The sequence below is a fragment of the Ornithodoros turicata genome, chromosome 9 (genome assembly GCF_037126465.1).
Source record: "Ornithodoros turicata isolate Travis chromosome 9, ASM3712646v1, whole genome shotgun sequence".
NCBI lineage: Eukaryota > Metazoa > Arthropoda > Arachnida > Ixodida > Argasidae > Ornithodoros > Ornithodoros turicata.
In genome coordinates this window covers 29,644,022-29,662,712 of record NC_088209.1, presented here as the reverse complement: position 1 = coordinate 29,662,712, position 18,691 = coordinate 29,644,022, and the positions used below count along the sequence as shown (strand labels likewise).

The following is an 18,691-nucleotide window of genomic DNA, read 5'->3' as shown; positions in this document are numbered from 1 at the left end:
ATCTGCTTGGGGGGGGGGGGGGGGGGGTATATGTAACGTTAAAAATACCCGGAGAGGTTAGTCGCAGTTATGAGGGTCTACTACTACGCATTCATTTGATATCTGGATGTATATAGGCTGCTCTTGACGAAGGACGCCACTGCAGCAAATTCACTTTCGTAAACATACTTTCTTACTCTTTTTATCTTACTACCGTAGTATGAAATTATAAAAGCGAATAATTTTAATTGCGCGTAATGGAGTAGATATAGGATATGTCGCAGATCAGTAGCCCTCCTTTGTATGGAGAAAAACCCCACCCCTGATTAATATCAGCTGTTCCCACAATAGAAAATAATAACAGTCAGAGCAGACAGTGGGAAGGCCCGCCGTCATTTATGATAGCCGGGCAGCTCAAAGGCCACGCGATACACGACTCCCGGTCGGCATCCGCCACCTTGCGCTGACTTGCACCTGTATCAGTCGTGCCCATCGTGCACGACTTATCGATAAGGGGAACTTGTTCTACCTGGCAAGGGAATGCTGTTCACCTGTCATCATTAATTCCTTCACATTTCCTGCCCCCTCTGAGCGCCAGACTGAATAGCACTCGGATGAGTCATCTCCGCAAATGGACGCGATACTGGGGGCTAGAGTGACGCAACGGGGAGGTGCAGACTCCAAGAAGAAGAAGAAGAAGGAGTACTTTAAGTCCTTATCGTATCATATCACCTGATCACACAGAAGTTTAAAAGGATTGACCACGGTATCGAAAATCCCACGCGAAAGAGTGGCGTAGTTTGACTGTTATTCGACGGAACGGAATACATGACAAGAGCAGACGGCGGATGTTGAGAGTATGCCGGAATTACCTCTCGGGAAAAACGAGAAAACGTCACCCCCTAAGAACCAATCAGGGTGCGACCTTGAGAAAAGGAAGGCCGCGCGCGGCTGTCTGGACGGCACCTTCCTCCTTTGAGCTCCGCCCTCTCACTCCTCCGCTTAGGGAGTGACGTCACGCCGCCAGAGCCCCTGCAGCTGAGGATTGTCTATGGATTGTAGGCCGATACCGAACAAAGTGGTATCGGTTCCATAAGTTTTTCCATAACCTTTTTTGGATGCGACGGTCCCTTTAAGGAGTTCTTGCAGCGCTGGGTAGCAAATTTCGGGGTCGGGCAGCACCACCTAGAGTAAGCAATGCCTGATCGCTTAAGCGGCGTGACGTAGTCATTAAGAGTTCGCCAATCAGGACCGTGCTTCGCCGACCGTAGCTATGGAGACCAGCCGCATGTGCAGCTACTTGTAGCCATAGAAAGTCTCTGTTTGAAGTCGTCTGCGGCGACTGGCTGAAGCGAGGGAACTGTGGGAAGTCGGCCCAGGACGCACGATCGATAGTCGTGACGTTACGCGCCTAAGTGTGGCCGACTACGGCAAGCATTCCCATCACCAGCACCTCTACGTAGCGAGGAAGGAAGAGAAGGCATTCAGCAGACTTTCTTTATGTATAGGTATAGCGTTGAGTCAGGGGATTAGCTAGAATGGGGAGTAATTGCAATAGGGAACTAGAATCTGTAACTGCTCTCCAATTTGCTGATTTTTTTCTTTGAGTGTGCTCTTCTATTGCACCACAGGTATAATCGGCAGACTGAACTTTGTCTTACGCTTCCAAAATATTTTCGTGTAGAATGATAACACATTTTTATTAGAACTACATCACCACCAACTGTCTCAACATATCTGAACTAAGAAGCACAATGCCCAATTGATGCGTTATTTCGCAATGCCACAAGCACCATGAAGCAACATTGACGTTGATGTTGGATGAAAAAATAACAAACACCTGTCTGAACTCTGAAGCAATATTGAAATTGGGCACTGCTGAGAAAGGATCTTAAACGTTATTGTGGTGTGAAAGCATAGATCATTCCTTCTCCCTCTGCAAGATGATCACGCGTTTATTAAAACGCTTGATGGTTATATGAACCCGGTAAAGCTAATAAAATTAAGAAAATGATAGTGTGATATGCAGCATCAATCCTGGACTTCTGATTTTGCTCATATTACTAACCTTCCTCACACCCAGATTAAAAAATAAAGAGATATAGAAAGGGACTTTTCTACGATAACAGCAGTGGGTATCCCTTCCTGGTATAGGTAACCGGCCCTTTCTTGTGAAGAAAGTTTTCGCCTGCTATCGAATAAGCTGCGAGATTAGCTGCAGGAATATCTGCACGTCACGACAGAACGTGGAGCGTCCGTATTTCCCTCCGTAGTAACTTCACAGCTACTTCGTATCTCCTAAAGTAGCTTCGACCGATAGATGAAGTACGCATACCGTCGTACCTTCGTTAACCTTTGACATGGCGCTCGAAACAAGAACGGGGGCAAGGAACTGCAATATAAATATGCATGTATATACACTATACGTGGGAACGCAAGAGGCTGCTCGTTCAAATCTATTACCACTGTAGAAGGAGGATGCTCTACATTTTACAATTCCTTCATCCCTTGAAAAGCTTCATCAATCTTGTCGACTCTTCCCAGCTGCCGATGTTAGCAAAAGTGGCCACCCGGCTCGTTCAGTGCATATGTTTACGTGGCCCGCCGCGAGAGAGAGATTACGCGTGGAACGCCCCCTAATAAGCGTCCTGGAACTAAAGGGCAGCCACTCACTTTTTCTTACATGCACCGTTGCTGACTGTTTGTTCTGCAACACGTACGTATAAATAGCCCACCGACGCACAAGAACAGATTTTGTTCTGCTCCGCTGAACCCGCTCTACACACTTTCACTCTACTGAAAAAAAAAAAAAAAAACAAGAAGAAAAACATGTGACCTAAAATAGATCAGCGAGTGACTTGTTAGCATCCTATTCCGCCAATTTACTGGAAAATAAAATTATTGAAAATACAAACATCATTCCCGACATATGCGATTTGTGTGAGATAATACTTGCGGCCCATTTTCCCGTTCACAAAAACAACTTTGCTTCCACTTCTTGTTTGCCTCTCAGCAGGGCGTGTGTGCCAAAGCTGATCAATTGACTTATCGTTTGCAGATATGGCGTGTCACAATTTCGCTGTGCCGTTTGAATGCGTAGAAACCTTTCGTACTTGGCCCCGCTGATCGAGATAAATAGAACTGCGCACTTAGTGACCAGCGCGATATAACGAATGGAGATCCGTGCTCAAAACCCCGCGATTGAGGAACAGAGATAAGATAACGCATTTGTTTTGTTCTCTGTGTTCCTCCACCTCAGTGTTTCGAGTGTGGATGTCCAGCCCCACCGCCAGCTCGCCCGCACCCCCATCGTCCTATCGGAGACCCGGCCGTGCTTTATTTTGTGCCTGCCGCTCTTCGAAATTAGAATACTAAAGAAAGAGAGAAATCATTCAAAAACTACTCTCTCAGAAATGAGGGGTAGGGGGGGGGGGGGTAATGGCAGAATCGGCTCGCCGTTGTTGGCCACACAGAAGTGGGCGTCGTCACGACTATAGCAAAAAAAAAAAAAAAAAAGAAGACTGATGCAGGATAGAAGATGAAGGGCGGAGATACGCAGAGGGTCCATGAGTTCGTCGGGGAGAGCAAAGTGTTAGATGGGTCGTTGAGCTAGACCTGCCTTCTGCATCGCATATATAGCACGCTCCTAGCTAACCATCGTCTCGAATGATATCGTTATCTGCCCTGATTTTGTTGAAAACATGAGGCGTACGCCTTTTTTTGTGACAGTTATGTACAGCATAAGTGTCACAAAAACGGCGTACGCCTCCCGTTTTTCAACAAACCAGGGCAGAGAAGGATATCATTCGAGATGACGGTTGGCTAGGAGCGTGCTATGCGGTGAAGTTCATTTCTAAGAGTGTAGCACAAAGACAAACGCTGTCACACGCCTTTCGCATGATGCTGAGAGTCTAAAATTCGAAACTTCAGTTAAATGCCACTCCTGTCGACAAAGTTAAATGCATTCAACGGGTGGTCCGAAACAATTGCCCTTCGTCAGACTGACGTCACACAACTTGATCATCCATAATATATTGCGCTCGGCTCTTCCGTGAAAGTCTACAACCGCATTATAAGTACACTTCCCACTTTCACTCAGCATCACATTACGCGGAACGACCTGATAGGCAGCTGCCCACCAACTGCTGTAAGAAAGTATATAGTCTTTGAGTGTCCGTGCACCCATCAAGAGCTTTGTGGCTCGACGGCTTTTCCAAACACTGCTCTTTTAATTCACGCACTGTCTTCGACTGGGAGCGAAAATGACGGCCGGACACATTCCTGGCTAGGTTGACTACCTCCGCCACCTGCATAGTAATTAGATAATGATGCTGCGGCGGCCACTTTCACGCATTTGTTCCGGATGACTCTCAGTTTTCTTTGCGGTGGTGCGCGCACGCAGGCGGATGACCGATGTGCATGTTCCCTCCGTGGCTGCGATGTTAGCACCTGCGTGTGCAGCAATGCGAGACTTCCTATTATAAGAGATGAAAAGTCGGACGGGCACGAAATGATATAAGTACAAAATAAACGAGACGCGGACAACAGAAGTAGGAGTAGTAAGTAAAGCAATAGGATTTATTATGAATTATACTAGTTGATTAAAAAGCGCTAAGGGAAATTTACACTCAGTCTACGTTGCGGTGGAGGCTCCGCCTTCGTCAGGACAAAAGTATTAAGTACTTAATAGTAGTAAGTGCTTAATATTTTTGTCCTGACGAAGGCGGAGCCTCTGCCGCAACGTAGACTGAGTGTAAATTTCCCTTAGCGCTTTTTTAATTAACTAGTTTAATTCATAATAAATCCTTCTTTTACTTACTACTCCTACTTCTGTTGTCCACGTCTCGTATATTTTGTATATATAGGTATATAAGATGAACGTTCTTACGAATTGTGGTTAATCTTGAGAGGAACATAACATGCGCACGAAAAAAATATATAATTTTGTGTAGCCTGCGCTCTTGGAAAAATGTTTTTGCTTTGCTCATACGCCGGAGTATTTTGACGAGTGTATCCTGACTGTGTCATTGTTATCAAGCTGTGAGGTTATTAAAACGTTTCCTCAACCCGCTGTTACAGACGGCGTATACTGTTATAAGCAGCGGCCTCCACGATCCAGTTGTGCAGCTGGCCATGATGCATGAACGCCATCTGGCGGTTTCTGCCAAGCCCTGTGTCTCCATTCTTTGGTGTAGCAGATATGTAGTCTCACCTGCCACCTTAATGAGCTCACATTCGCTTAAAGCTGGGTTATGCAGACAGGTGTTTCGGTGTGTCAGGGAAAGACGAAGTGATACCTGGCGACGAAGTTTCTGTAAAGAGGAGGACAAGTGACGACACACTATGTCCACAAATGCCCCGTCATGTTGTTTGCGGTTGGTACAGCAGCAGTAAATGGGCGTTATCAACCATAAATATCCGACACCCTCTCCGGAGAAAGTATCAGAAGTAGCAGACGGTGAATGCACCTGTGCGGTAGCAGGAACAAGTGCGTGAGTACCTTTACCCTTTAGAACTCCCGACGCTAACCATTTGGTCTTTCCCATTCAGGTTCTCTGTGCGGAACAATAACATGGAAGCACCTGTACTTCGTGCGTCCAGCACTGAAGGCTTCTGTTCATTTCACGTCCTTTGTTGTCGCAGTTGTGCCGGAGGTTTGCGGCGCTTCGACACAGACAGGAAGAAAAGAAAATCTCGCGTCGATTGTCTCGTTGCTACCACCTGTACGACTTCGACAGGAGAGAACAAGTTCTTCACCGTTTTTGTACACATTTGCCAGCACTTTCTCTCCTGCTTATTCATCGTACTTTTTTTTTTCCTTACAATCCTTACAAATCCTAGCAATGGCTGTAAGGATTCACGGCCCCATGACGTAAATGCGGCATTAATTTGCGTCCAAAAGTATGACACGTATTCCGAAAAGGTGATGCACTCGGTGAAAACTTTGGATGACAATCTCTTCCGAAACATCTGCAGAAAAGTTTTAGCAATCTCTCGTATTTTAGTTTACCGAGTTACATCAATGAGCTTTTCATTAATCGATATACGTCAAGTATAGCTCCTATAGCATCAGTTCCGGTCCTCACCAACCATCAGCTCACCAACGCTCTGCCCTCAGAGCTCCTTTGACGTTTTTGGACACCATAATACTTCGATCCTTATTGTGAAGGGGCTCATTATTTCATTCCCCACATCACCACCAGCAATGGAGTGAAGTATCGCCCCTGGTGATGAAACTCCCCATTTATCAACTCAAAATAAAATTGTTGTTGTAACAGATCCACGTGTCTGGGTTACTACAGTCAAACTCCTTTATAGCGAACACCTTTTTAACGAAAATACCCCTACAGCAAATTTTTTTGCGGTCCCGCTGGAGCCCTATAGGTCCAATAATGGACATCCTTTTTAACGAAAATACCTTTACTGCGAATTTTTTTTGCTGTCCCCTGAGTTTTGTTGTAAAGGAGTTTGACTGTATTTGACAAGCTGCTTCTTGCAGTTTTTTTGCACTGGGCCTCCCACATTGTACTTGCTACAATGTGAAATAAAGTTGCAATTCAATAAACCGAAATTTCCTGTTTCTCAAGCGATGACTACTCCAAAAGGGGAGTGATATGTGCGGCAAGGAAAGGAGTTAAAGTACATCTTTTTTTAAGAGTGTAGATCAAGAGATGGAGAGAGAGATTAGATTTCTCAATCGCTACATTTTCGGACCAATGTCGCCGTGATATCATACTGGACTCCAGAACGTGCAAAAAAATCTGCATTCACACACGCCAGCTGACACGGGACTACTTGCGACCGGGCAGCACTTGATAGAGCATCATTTTATATACGATCGTTAGAATGTGTTCTCTTCAATCGCTCCTCGTTCATTTCGTGCTCTGAAGTTATACATAATCTTTACGACTCGCTGATTTCGAGCCATTATAGCATAGCCTTCACTCGCGATATAACTATACGCGTCCTGCGCGCCATGTCAATGACACAATTAAGCGCCACTGACAGCCTCCTCCCAAACCTTCAAATCACGGGACTATCTGCAAGATCCTCGAACTCGGTCGCCTCCCATGTCAGTGGTGATCTCAAGCGCATCCTCTCAGCGGGGTGCACCTTCAGCGTGCTGTCACCTGTTTCTCGGGCCAAATAAAGGGGGCTCTGCTGTTCTTTTGTTGTGGACGACTGGCTGTGATTCTCTTTGGCGGCTCTTACATAACTCTACCTACATATATGCGCCGTAGAGTTCCCACGATGCGGGACTGGGTGTCAAGGCCGGTCGTCCGCTGCTCGCCAGAATGCCAAAAACGGCTGGTTGACTGGACCATAGGGAGGCAGGGCGTTCCTTGCGGGGGGCCTTTTCATTCACGTCGAGGCGACAGGTTACTATATTTATTATATTTGTTGAATAATAAATTGTTGTTTATATATATACTCCGTGTTAGCGCCGCGAAGCAACGGCGGTGATTATGACGTCTGCGTGATTGGTATTGATTGAGAGTGGCCATCCTAGAACAGAATGACGTAGTTGCAGGCTAGCTGGTGGATCAAACTCCCCACCATATAAGCAAGTGCACGTAAACAAAACACAACACGAGGGCTCAAATGTTGTTGTTTTCAAATGCTGTTGTGTTTTGTTTACGTGTCTTCGTCCATCGCTCAGTCTTGCCTATGTCATGGAGTCATCCTAGGAGATGAGTTATGATGTGATGTGATGTGATGGGCAACGTGTAAAGCCCACCATGCTGTGACGATGAATGGATTGATTGATAGAGAAGTGTCGACCTGTGCACCATTCGGTTGTATGAATGTTGACTTGAGTACGCATCGAACGCCTTGCTGAAGTCTGAACGACAAGGCACGCTTTCTTTCTGTTGTACACGCAACAAATATTGAGCTCCCGCCAATGAATGCCAATGTCCCTCTCAAAAGAACGTTCCCAGTTCCTAACATTGCGGTTACTAGATCGGCGTTGATGCGCTCGAGTGAGCACGAAATTGAGTGCGGGCACTACCACACTCAGCCGAACGGCTCGGGTCACAGGCGTTGCTCTTACAAGCTTTCGAGGAGAAATAATTCTTCTGGCCGGTACACGCTTCTGACCGAAAACAACCTCTCGCTACCTTGTCTGTATTGACAGACGCCTAGTTTACAGACCAAGGGAGCAGTGCTCATTGAGGCAAGGAAACGGCAGATCAATGCATTCGTGACATCGTGTTGTGTAATAACCTACTTTGGCTTTCTTTGCTCTACGCAATAAAATACTCTTTTGTTTCGCAATATTCGATATTTTGATTCGTATTCGTAGTTCTAAGGACACCGCTCTCACGCACAAGTCGTCTTGCAAGAATCAACCAACACTTTTACAGAACTTCACTACTTTGACTTGAACTTGATGTGGAGTTCCTGATATCGCACTATAGTCAAGCCGAAATCTCCACTTTATTTTCCCTTCAACTCAATCAATCAATTAGAACTTCACCGATAACACTCTCAGAACACAACTTCACCGCATAGCACGTTGTGCGCCAACCATTGCCACGAATGATAGGGTTGTCTCTCCTGATTTGAAGAGAGAGAGGAGGCGTACGCTTTTTTATAGCAATTATGATGCATCCAAACTGCTACAAAAAAGGCGTACGCCCCCCTCGCTCTTCGAATCAGAAACGGTAACCCAATACCATTCGTGGTGATGGTTGCCGGAACCAATGTGCTATGCGGTGAAGGACAACTGTTGTATACAGAGTGATACCTTTATCACACTTGATTTGTGGACAGGGCGGGGCGTACGCCTTTTTATGACGGCTAACATGACTGCATGGGCGTCACAAAAAGGCGTATATGCGCCACCAGGTTTGAAGAAATCGGGAGAGAGAACGATATGTCATTCAGGATTATGGATGGCAAGCTAAAAGGCGTACGGCTCCCGTTTTCAACAAATCAGTGGGCATAATCGCTTCATCATCATTACGGTCGTTACAAGCTAACGAGTTGCGGGAAATTCAAAAAGGTGGGCACGTGACACGTTGCGCGTGACGTGTACCACGGCCTTCACGTATCGCGCGAAGAGCGCCGTGCACGTGTTTTATCACGTGCCCACCTTTTTAAATTTCCCGCCCGCCTTTTTGAATTTCCCGCCACTCGTTAGCTTGCAACGACCGTAACGACGATGAAGCGATTAAGCCCCCGGGGCAGATAACGATATCACTCCAGATGATGGTTGGCTAGGAGCGTGCTATGCGGTGAAGTTCATTTCTAAGAGTGTATGCGGTGAAGTTCTGTTTTAAGCACGTGCAGGTGCACCTGCACTCTTAAAAATGAACTTCACCGCATAGCACGCTCCTAGCCAACCATAATCTCGAATGATATCGTTATCTGCCCTGATTTGTTGAAAACGGGAGGCGTACGCCTTTTTTGTGACACTTATGCTGTTCATAATTGTCACAAAAAAGGCGTACGCCTACCGTTTTCAACAAATCAGGGAAGATAACGATATCATTCGAGATTATGGTTGGCTAGGAGCGTGCTATGCGGTGAAGTTCATTTTTAAGAGTGTGCTCCACGATGACTCCCATGCAGCCTCCAAATAGTAGGCGTGAAACGTCAGCATGAAAACATTGTGATATCCGTCAGGAAGCGCATAGTCGCGACGCCGCGTCCGCCCTGTAATCATTGCAAATAAAGACAAACTCGTTAAGTATATTTTATGCCATTCTTCCGTGCCTATATACGTGCTGTGTTTACGTATAGAACCTAGAATCAAAGGATCCGGTCGACGGGTCGCTGCCTTGGGCAAAGCTTCTACCGGTTTTTCTCGGACACGGTGACTATCACCTGCCGAAAGTGTCAGTGTCTACTTCGTTCGGGTTGTTATACATGGCGGCTCTGTACTACTGGGTGTTCGTGCAAGGAAAAAAAGGTATGCTCATCTGTCGGCGTTTTCTGTGAGGATACAACGCACGAATACAGCGAGAGAAAATTGTTAGAAAATTCCACTATTACGGACTAAAAGATATTTGCTTTATTTCGTAGCTCTTAAAACAGAGGTTTGCCGCATAGCACGCTCCTTTCTAGCAAACGGATATCGAATGACATCCTTTTCCGCCCTGATTTGTTGAAAACTGCACTCTTAAAAATGAACTTCACCGCATATCACGCTCCTAGTCAACCATGATCTCGAATGATGTTGTTAGTATCTGCCCTGATTTGTTGAAAACGGGAGGCGCACGACTTTTTTTGTGACAATTGTGAACGGCATAAGTGTCACAGAAAAGGCGTACGCCTCCCGTTTTCAACAAATCAGGGCAGATAAAGATATCATTCGAGATGATGGTTGTCTACACTCTTAGAAATGAGCTTCACTGCATAGCACGCTCCTAGCCAACCATCACTCCGAATGACAACGTTCTCGCCTCTGATTTATTGAAAACGGGAGGAGGAGTCTATTTTGTGTTCATTATGCACGGCACAAAATAGGCTCCTCCTCCCGTTTTCAACAAATCTGGGGAGAGAACATAGTCATTCGGGGTGATGGTTGACTAGGAGAGTGCTATGTGGTGAAGTTCATTTTTAAGAGTGTAGGAGCGTGATATGTGGTGAAGTTCATTTCTAAGAGTGTAGAAGCGTACGCCTTTTTGTGTGTGTGAAACTTATGCAGTACATAATTGTCACAAAAAAGGCGTACGCCTCCCACTTTCAACAGATCATTGGAGAGAAGAATGTTCAATTCGGGATGATGGTTGGCTAAGAGCACCCTATGCGGTGAAGGTGTGCAGAACGCTTATCACTGTTGATTTGAGGAAACCGCGGGGTGTACACGCACGCCTTTTTGTGACAACTAACATAACTGCATAAGTGCACTCAGTGCGCAAAATATCAATGCCGTCAGCGAACACAAAGCGCTCGCACGAATTTACTGAAGAAAAGTCGCACAAGGGATGAGTAGCTGAAACACCCCATCACCTATTGTCGTTGTTGCGGTTGCTTAGGCGTTCGTCTCTGAGGAACGGCGCTCTCCGCGGTCCGCCCTTCGTTGGAAGACTGCCGGCAGCTGAGGTGAGGAGACGGAAATCGACCTTCGAGGTACAATTTTGCCGGTTGCGTGGCAGACTGTGCAGCCTATGACGTTATACTTTTCCAAATTAGAAATTAATTTCGCATAACGTAGAGAAACAATATTTCAGGGTGGGAGTATGGCTATTGAAAAAAGAAAGAGCGGAAAGGTTAGGTTATTTTGGAGGATTACATGTATGGGTCACGTGGATTGCAACGCCATAGATTCGGCAAGGTTCTGAAGACGCGTCGAAGTGTCCATTTCGTTTTCCAAAGGGTAGGAACCCAGTTGATTTCAGCCTTCTCTCTCTCTTCTGCTTTTGTGCCAAAACGTGTGCCATCCATTACACGATGGACAACCTTCCCCGGCAGTGAGGCCTCGCCCCCTGCAAGGCTGCATTCCTGCAATGTACACCCGGAGGTGCTATGTCTGGAATGTACCCAGAAAGCGCATGGCAGATATATGTGACGACAGCGGCTAAGAATGTGTGGACTCTGGACACAGCATCCAGCTACCATATATGGCGCATGGAACAGGGAATGGGAGAGAACGGAGCGTACATATGTGTGGTTGGGATGAAAGGAGGGGGCTCCTGCTGGAAAAGAGAGAGAAAGAAGAGAGAGAGAAGTTCACTGCATAGCACGGTCTGCGCCAACCGTTGTCACGAATGAATGATAGGGTTATCGCTTCTAATTCGAAGAGGGGGGGCTAAAACCTTTTTGTGTCAATTTGGAATGGATATATGATAATTGCCACAAAAAGGCGTACCCCCTCCCTCTCTCTACGAATGCACGTCTGGACATGACTGTGGTGCAAACCATTGTGTGAAAGTATGACTCCCTGGCCGTCTACGAATGCACGTGAAAAGGTACGAAAGACGACAAAGCTGTGTATGAAAGCTACGGTGCATTCATTAAGGTTTGTCGGCAAAGATTTCCCGAAATCACACCTACGTCATAAAAATCGGAGGGGGAAAAATAAGACGAAACCGACGGACAAAAGAGGGAATAAATTCTGCAGGGAATATATTCCATATGCAGTATAAGTGGAGGAAAAGAGAGGAGAGTATAATGATTTTTCGCAAAAAGGAACAGGAGAACGATCAAAAATGGATTTACATTTTGTTGTGTCCTATGTATTTGTGTGCTTCCAAATGAGTGTGCTTCAGCACATTAATCTCATCCTTACTAACCCTTAAAGCATTTTACATGCATCTTTACGTGTGCCTTTACGCAGTCACAAAAAAACGTTCGATGGTCCGTCTTCGGCGTGTTATGTCTCTGTAGGGTATTACTTCTTTCAGGTTACATGCCTTTGCTTACACGCGATTGAAATTCGGGGTGAGTCGGGTTTAACCCGAATTGGCCCTCTACTGATTCGGGAGGGGGGAATCGGGTTTAAGCCGAAAACTTCAGACCCCTTATGTGATACAGTTCTATCAGAAAAGCGCATGGTCATACATATTTCCGAACGGTTATAATTATATATGGAGTGACTTTTTCGGGTTAAACCCGATTCCGCCCGGTTATTCCTTCTCCCGAACTGAACTCCGACCAATTCGGGTTAAACACGATTTCTCCCCGGATGCTAGTCAGTATGAAATCCTCAAGTGACGTTTCCACTGAAGGCGAACAAAGTTATAGCCACGTGTGTGACACATGTAAGAAAGGGTCACTTACGTACCTAGCAATACACCCATGTGTGTCGGCACTGTCTATGCCTTCGGGGATTAGCGCTGGTAGGTTACACCCCACCCCACCCCACAAAAAAAAAAAAAAAAACATTAGGGAAGGACGTAATACACAGGAGGAGAAACAGAAACACCCGACAACACCAGAATGCACAATTATGGCCCGATTTCTCCCCGAATTGCATATTTAGAAATTGCGCCCGATTTTTACCTCCGAATCTAGGCGAAAAAGTCACTTCCCAGTTTATCAACAAGAACAGAAACAAAAATCAACATCTCATCCCGTTCTACGAATGCCGTACACGTTTCGAAGCCTCAGCAACAGTCATACTGTACAGGGCGTTGCGCGCCGAGTTCACTAATGCGTCTTTATGCGCGCAATTTTTTTCGCTGCAAGCACAGGTGAAAGCCGAACCCATCACCTTCACTCACGGCGCAGTGCAGGACCACTCCTTTTAGGCTCGTACGGAGAGCTCTTTCATTTCGATTCTACAGGTAGCGAACCATGTGGGCGAATGAATGATGCGTGCATAGCTTCGTTGCGTATGCAAAGTCATTACGCGCGAGACGCGAACCGACACCCCGCGGCTGACGACGCCTTCGAAGTCGTCTAGCCAAAGATCAAAAAAAAAAAAAAAAAAGAAGAGACGACATTGTACGTCTCGTTTCTTCTGGGTCTAATTAAGCACGCAGCGGGAATATACTTTATCGTCATTCTCGGAAAGTGTTCATACGTTACATGCGGAGTGATCTACAGTGCAGAAGCAATTTTCTTTTAAGTGAAAGCTGCGTGACGCCCACTTTCTTTTTTGTATACGTGCAATTGTTTATGTTGCGAATGGGGTATGTTGAGCGCATGTTTTGAGTTCAGTGAATGGCAGCGCTTTTGCTCCGGTGCGTGGGGAACTTTGTGCATGGCAACGTTTTCCGCAAAATCATATTGTAGGAACTACACTCTTAAAAATGAACTTCGCCGCATAGCACGCTCCTAGCCAACCATAATCTTTAATGATATCGTTTATCCGCGTACGCCTTTTTCGTGACACTTGTGTTCATAATTGTCACAGAAAAGACGTACGCCTCCCGTTGTCAACAAATCAGGGCAGATAACGATGTCGGATGTCATTAAAGATGACGGTCGGCTAGGAGCGTGCTATGCGGTGAAGTTCATTTCTAAGAGTGTGTATCATTCGTGGCAATGGTTGGCACACAGAGTGCTATGCGGTGAAGTCCTGTTTTTAAAGTGCATCATTGTCACTAATTTGCCCTCCTCTGTGCTAAATATGAGAGACAAATGAAAAATCTGGAAACAACAACTACTTCATTTTGGTGGTGATGATGATTGGTGTGTTTCATCGTCAAAATCTGAAAAAAAAAAAAATAAATAAATATATATATATATATATATATATATATATATATGCAGGATGGACAAAATCGTCCGAAACTCATGAAAATCATCGGTGCCTCGCCTCCGCATATCCGAATTCGGAGACAGCGAAATCCATTCTCCGCAACTATACCGGAGGATTAGAAACATCTATTCTCTGACATGGGCTTCATCAGCAAAGAGTCAGCTATGCAGTAGCAAGGAATAACGGAGAGCTTCAGTAGTTATCGCACCTACTGGAACCTGGGCAGCGTGCGTGACTCGGGATCTTATCCGTTGATTGGATGTAGTCGGATACGGTAATTCCAAGGACACGTTATATCAACGGTTTAGGACTCTGTACTGAGTAGTTTATGCTTGTCCTTTCAGAGCCTCGTGACAACATAGCAAGGTTAACCGCTCTATACATTAATTGTTCCATGCATGTAATTGTCTACAAAACCTTTAATCGGGACCTTTGCCGAGGACATATACCGAAACAATGATATTGCTATACCTTCCGATTCGCAAGAGGGTTTGCGCCGCCGTGCGAAAGTTCGCACCTGATATGCATGTGCATCTACCAAATAGTTTATTCGACGCACTTCGACGGTTCAGAAATTCACCGTGCAGTATTCTCAATCTCTTATGTTTTGTTCCCGTTCCTAGGAAACTCGCCATAACAATCGCTGAGTCCGGAGAAAAAAAAAAAAAAAAGCAAAATTCGAAAGTGAGCACCAGGAAGGAAATGTTCTATAAGCGGGTAAGTCGCTTCAACTTTCAAGTCAGTCCTCAACGGTGTCGTTCTACCCAGTTGATGACGTATTCTTTCCCGTATAACGGACGTGGGCCAAGGTACTCTAAAACTACCTCCAATACCGGAAGCGACCGCAGCACCGCATCAGTTACTTTCTATGTACATTCATTATTTATAATCACCACTTTGGTGTCGTCCGTCCCTCCGCCATCTCCTCTGTAGCACTTCTTTCCTGTATTTCTTCTTCTATTTCTTGTTTTCTTCTTTCTTTTTTTTTTTTCGCCCGCGACGACAACCAGGTACTTTCCTGGCACGCAGGAAAACTGCCGCCGTCGCAGCACCTATAATGACAGCGGTGGTCGACGACGACGACGACGATCATGCAGGCGCTCTTGTCTAGCGCTTTTGCAGTAATGCTATGCCCGCCGTAGTAATGCTCTTTACTTCCATGAATCACATTTTCTTTCCTCGTGTTGCCCTTTCCGTCTTCTTCTCTTTCTTCTTTTTGTCGCGCAAGCAGATACGAACGTAGCGATGTCAGCCGTGAACTTGAAGAAACCATTTGTACCGGAGCGACGGCTCTCTCGTTCACAACTGGCGTATATTTCTCTGCTGCAGCTGTGCGTACACACTTGTCGAGACTGGCTGCATTTGCGGTGAATTATTTATGGTGTGTGTGTCGTGCAAGTCACAGGTCACCTTTCTTCCGAGCTGCGTGCGCGGGAAATTTACAGCAGCGCCACATACGTTTCTAATTGTTGCGCGAAGTATATACCTTCTCCGAGTGCAGCCACGTATTTGATGCCTTCCTGTTCCTATAAAAAAATCACACGTGTAGTAAACAGTGGAACTTCAGTTCAAAACGCTCCCTCACTTTACAATACATTTTTTCATACTTCTCGCCCTCATAATTCAACTTACGTTTCAGTTCAGATTTTTAGTTTTAGTATGTAAGACGAAGTATAGACCCGCTGTTGTTTCTCACCATTATTGATGTTCGAAGCAATCTTACAATCTAAAAACAGAGCTTCACCGCATAGCACGCTCCTATAGACAACCATCGTCCCGAATACAACGTTCTCTCCTTTGATTTGAGGCCTGCTATGTGGTGAAGTTCATTTTTAAGCGTGTACGCTTTCCAATGCTGCAACAAACATGTGAACAACAACAGCAGACACCAACAAACATGTGTTTCATCACCTTCAGCGTGGTCCTCTCACGAACATAAACATATAAGACACGCCATAGCTATTTAAGCTAACTTAATACCATACTCCGCATGTATAGAACACACTATACTAACGCACACGTATCGTTCCCGATGATCTCTACGGGCATCGTTATTTTTAACAATATTCGAGATTTCACAGAAACGATACGTATAGGAGATCAGTGTTGAATACCGTAAGAAGTGATCTCCGTATTATTTTTAGTCCAATCTCAATCCAATGCTGAATATACAAAATAGTTCAACAGCAAAAATTGATGTGAGTAATGCATACGCACAAATGCAGTCTTAAAAATGGACGTTACCACGTATAGCCAGCTCCGCTGACTCCGCTGACTTTCCCCTGATTCGCTGAAAACGCGAGGCGTACGCCTTTTTTTGTACCCATTATGAGTGACTTTTTCGGGTTAAGCCCCCCCCCCACCGAACTGAACTCCGACCAATTCGGGTTAAACCCGATTTCTCCCCGGATTCCAGTCACTGTGAAATCCTAAAGTGACGTTGCCGCACTGAGGACGAACTAAGGTCACAACGTGTAACACATGTAAGAGTGGGTCACTTACGTTCCCGGCAATACACCCATGTGTGTCGGATCTGTCTATGCCTTCGGGGGTTAGCGCTGGTTGGTCAACCCCCTCCCCCCACCCAAAAGAAAAAAGAATAGGATAACACCGAATGCACAATTATCGCCCGATTTTTACCCGCCGAATCAGAGAAAGGCATTTACCCCGAAAAAGTCACTTCCTATGCATAAGTGGTACGAAAAAAGGCGTAAGTCTCCCGTTTTCAACAAATCAGGGGCGAGAACGATGTCATTCAGGATTGTGGTTGGCTAGGAGCGTGCTATGTGGTGAAGTTAATAGTATGCTTAGTAACATGTCGCCACACTAGGCAGACAAATATCACGCATATGATTATTGTTATTACAGTGCCGCCACGAGCGTGCCCATAGGGCACTTCAAGTGTGCAACAGCAACCTGTATTGCGCTACGTCTACGATTACCAATGCAGAAGTATCATGCTTCAGTGGATCTGTACAGAGATGAAGACTCCGATGGAGCGCGCGCATCGCATCACGCATCTCACGAAGTCAGCCCTACATCAATATGGCGCTCGTATTTGATCAGGAAACCAGCACGAGTAATTGGTCGGTAATAATACAGTAGCAACACCGGTTCATCTACTGCGGGCCTGCATACACGTGTGTATCGAACCCGTAATCACGGAACATTGAGAAATCGTGAGGACATATTCACCTCTAGGCCTAATTTTGACACCTTACGGGTTTCGATTTCGGGATAGCCAAGACCAGTAAAAAAAAAAAAAGAAATGAGGTTGCGTGTTCGATAATCAACGTGCGAGTTATGGGGTGGAAAGCGAGGAATAAACGCCGTATTTATGGTCGAGCGTGAAAGAAGTGATTTGTGTGAGACCTATATATACACGTTTGAAAATGGGTTCAGCGTTATCCAACTGCTCGGAGAATCGATCACTCTGTAAAAGGTCAGGCTTCAAATGGCTCAACCAGCATGCTGTCCTGTATATGCCTGAATTTCCTCGGAGGAAGTTTGAGAAGTTATTTATTTCGCCATCATTCGGAAGCCTAATAAGGGACCGTGAAGGTCAATACGTGCACTCTAAAAAAGAGAGCTTCACCGCATAGCACGCTCCTAGCCAACCACAATCCCGAATGACATCGTCGTGTCCCTTAATTTGTTGAAAACGGCAGGCATACACTCTTAAAAACGAACTTCACCGCAGAGCACGCTCCTAGCCAACCACCATCTCGAATGATATCGTTATCTGCCCTGATTCGTTGAAAACGGGAGGCGTACGCCTTTTTTGTGACACTTATGCTGTTCATAATTGTCACAGAAAATGCGTACGCCTCCCGTTTTCAACGAATCAGGGCAGATAACGATATCATTCGTGGGAATGGTTGGCGAAGAGCGTGCTATGCGGTGAATTTCATTTTTAAGAGTGTACGCCTCTGTTGTGACAATTGTTCACTGCATAAGTGTCACTAAAAAGGCGTGCATCTCCCGTTTTCAACAAATCAGGGCAGATAACGATATCATTCGAGATGATGGTTGGCTAGGAGCGTGCTCTGCGGTGAAGTTCATTTTTAAGAGTGTAGGAGGTGCTGTGCGGTGAAATTCTGAAGTTCCGAGTGTAGAACTTAGATGCGATGTATTTCTTACGCAAAACAGCGTGTCACAGTTAAGAAGAAGATGAAGCAAGGAATCCCCCACCGGCTTCGGGCTACACTCTTAAAAATGAACTTCACCGCATAGCACGCTCCTAGCCAACCATTATCTCGAATGATATCGTTATCTGTCCTGATTTGTTGAAAACGGGAGGCGTACGCCTTTTTTGTGACACTTATGCTGTTCATAATTGTCACAGAAAAGGCGTACGCCTCCCGATTTCAACAAATCAGGGCAGATAACGATATCATTCGAGATAATGGTTGGCTAGGAGCGTGCTATGCGGTGAAGTTCATTTTTAAGAGTGTACTCGTCAGTTTCAGAGAGAGTATCCCCCGCGTGGAATGTCTGTCCAAACTAATCACTCTCGTCCACGCTCCGCTTCTACTATATAGCACTGCTCGAAATATC

General features: G+C 45.6%; 1 protein-coding gene and 1 long non-coding RNA gene across 3 annotated transcripts in view; one reads left to right on the top strand and one right to left on the bottom strand.

Annotated features, from left to right (window-relative positions):
- Nucleotides 1-18,691, bottom strand: part of LOC135368559 (uncharacterized) — a 113,960-nt gene that overhangs the window by 88,261 nt on the left and 7,008 nt on the right. The gene's annotated exons all lie outside the window — the stretch shown is intronic.
- LOC135368568 (uncharacterized) overlaps nt 1-18,691 on the top strand; it is a 109,406-nt gene that overhangs the window by 90,075 nt on the left and 640 nt on the right. Inside the window, exons 3-4 of one of the 2 annotated variants that reach the window (XR_010414822.1) lie at nt 14,758-14,851; nt 17,003-17,162. This is a non-coding gene — a long non-coding RNA (uncharacterized LOC135368568). Of the gene's footprint in view, nt 1-14,757; nt 14,852-17,002; nt 17,504-18,691 lie in introns of those variants that run through there. The other variant, XR_010414821.1, reaches the window with a different exon arrangement.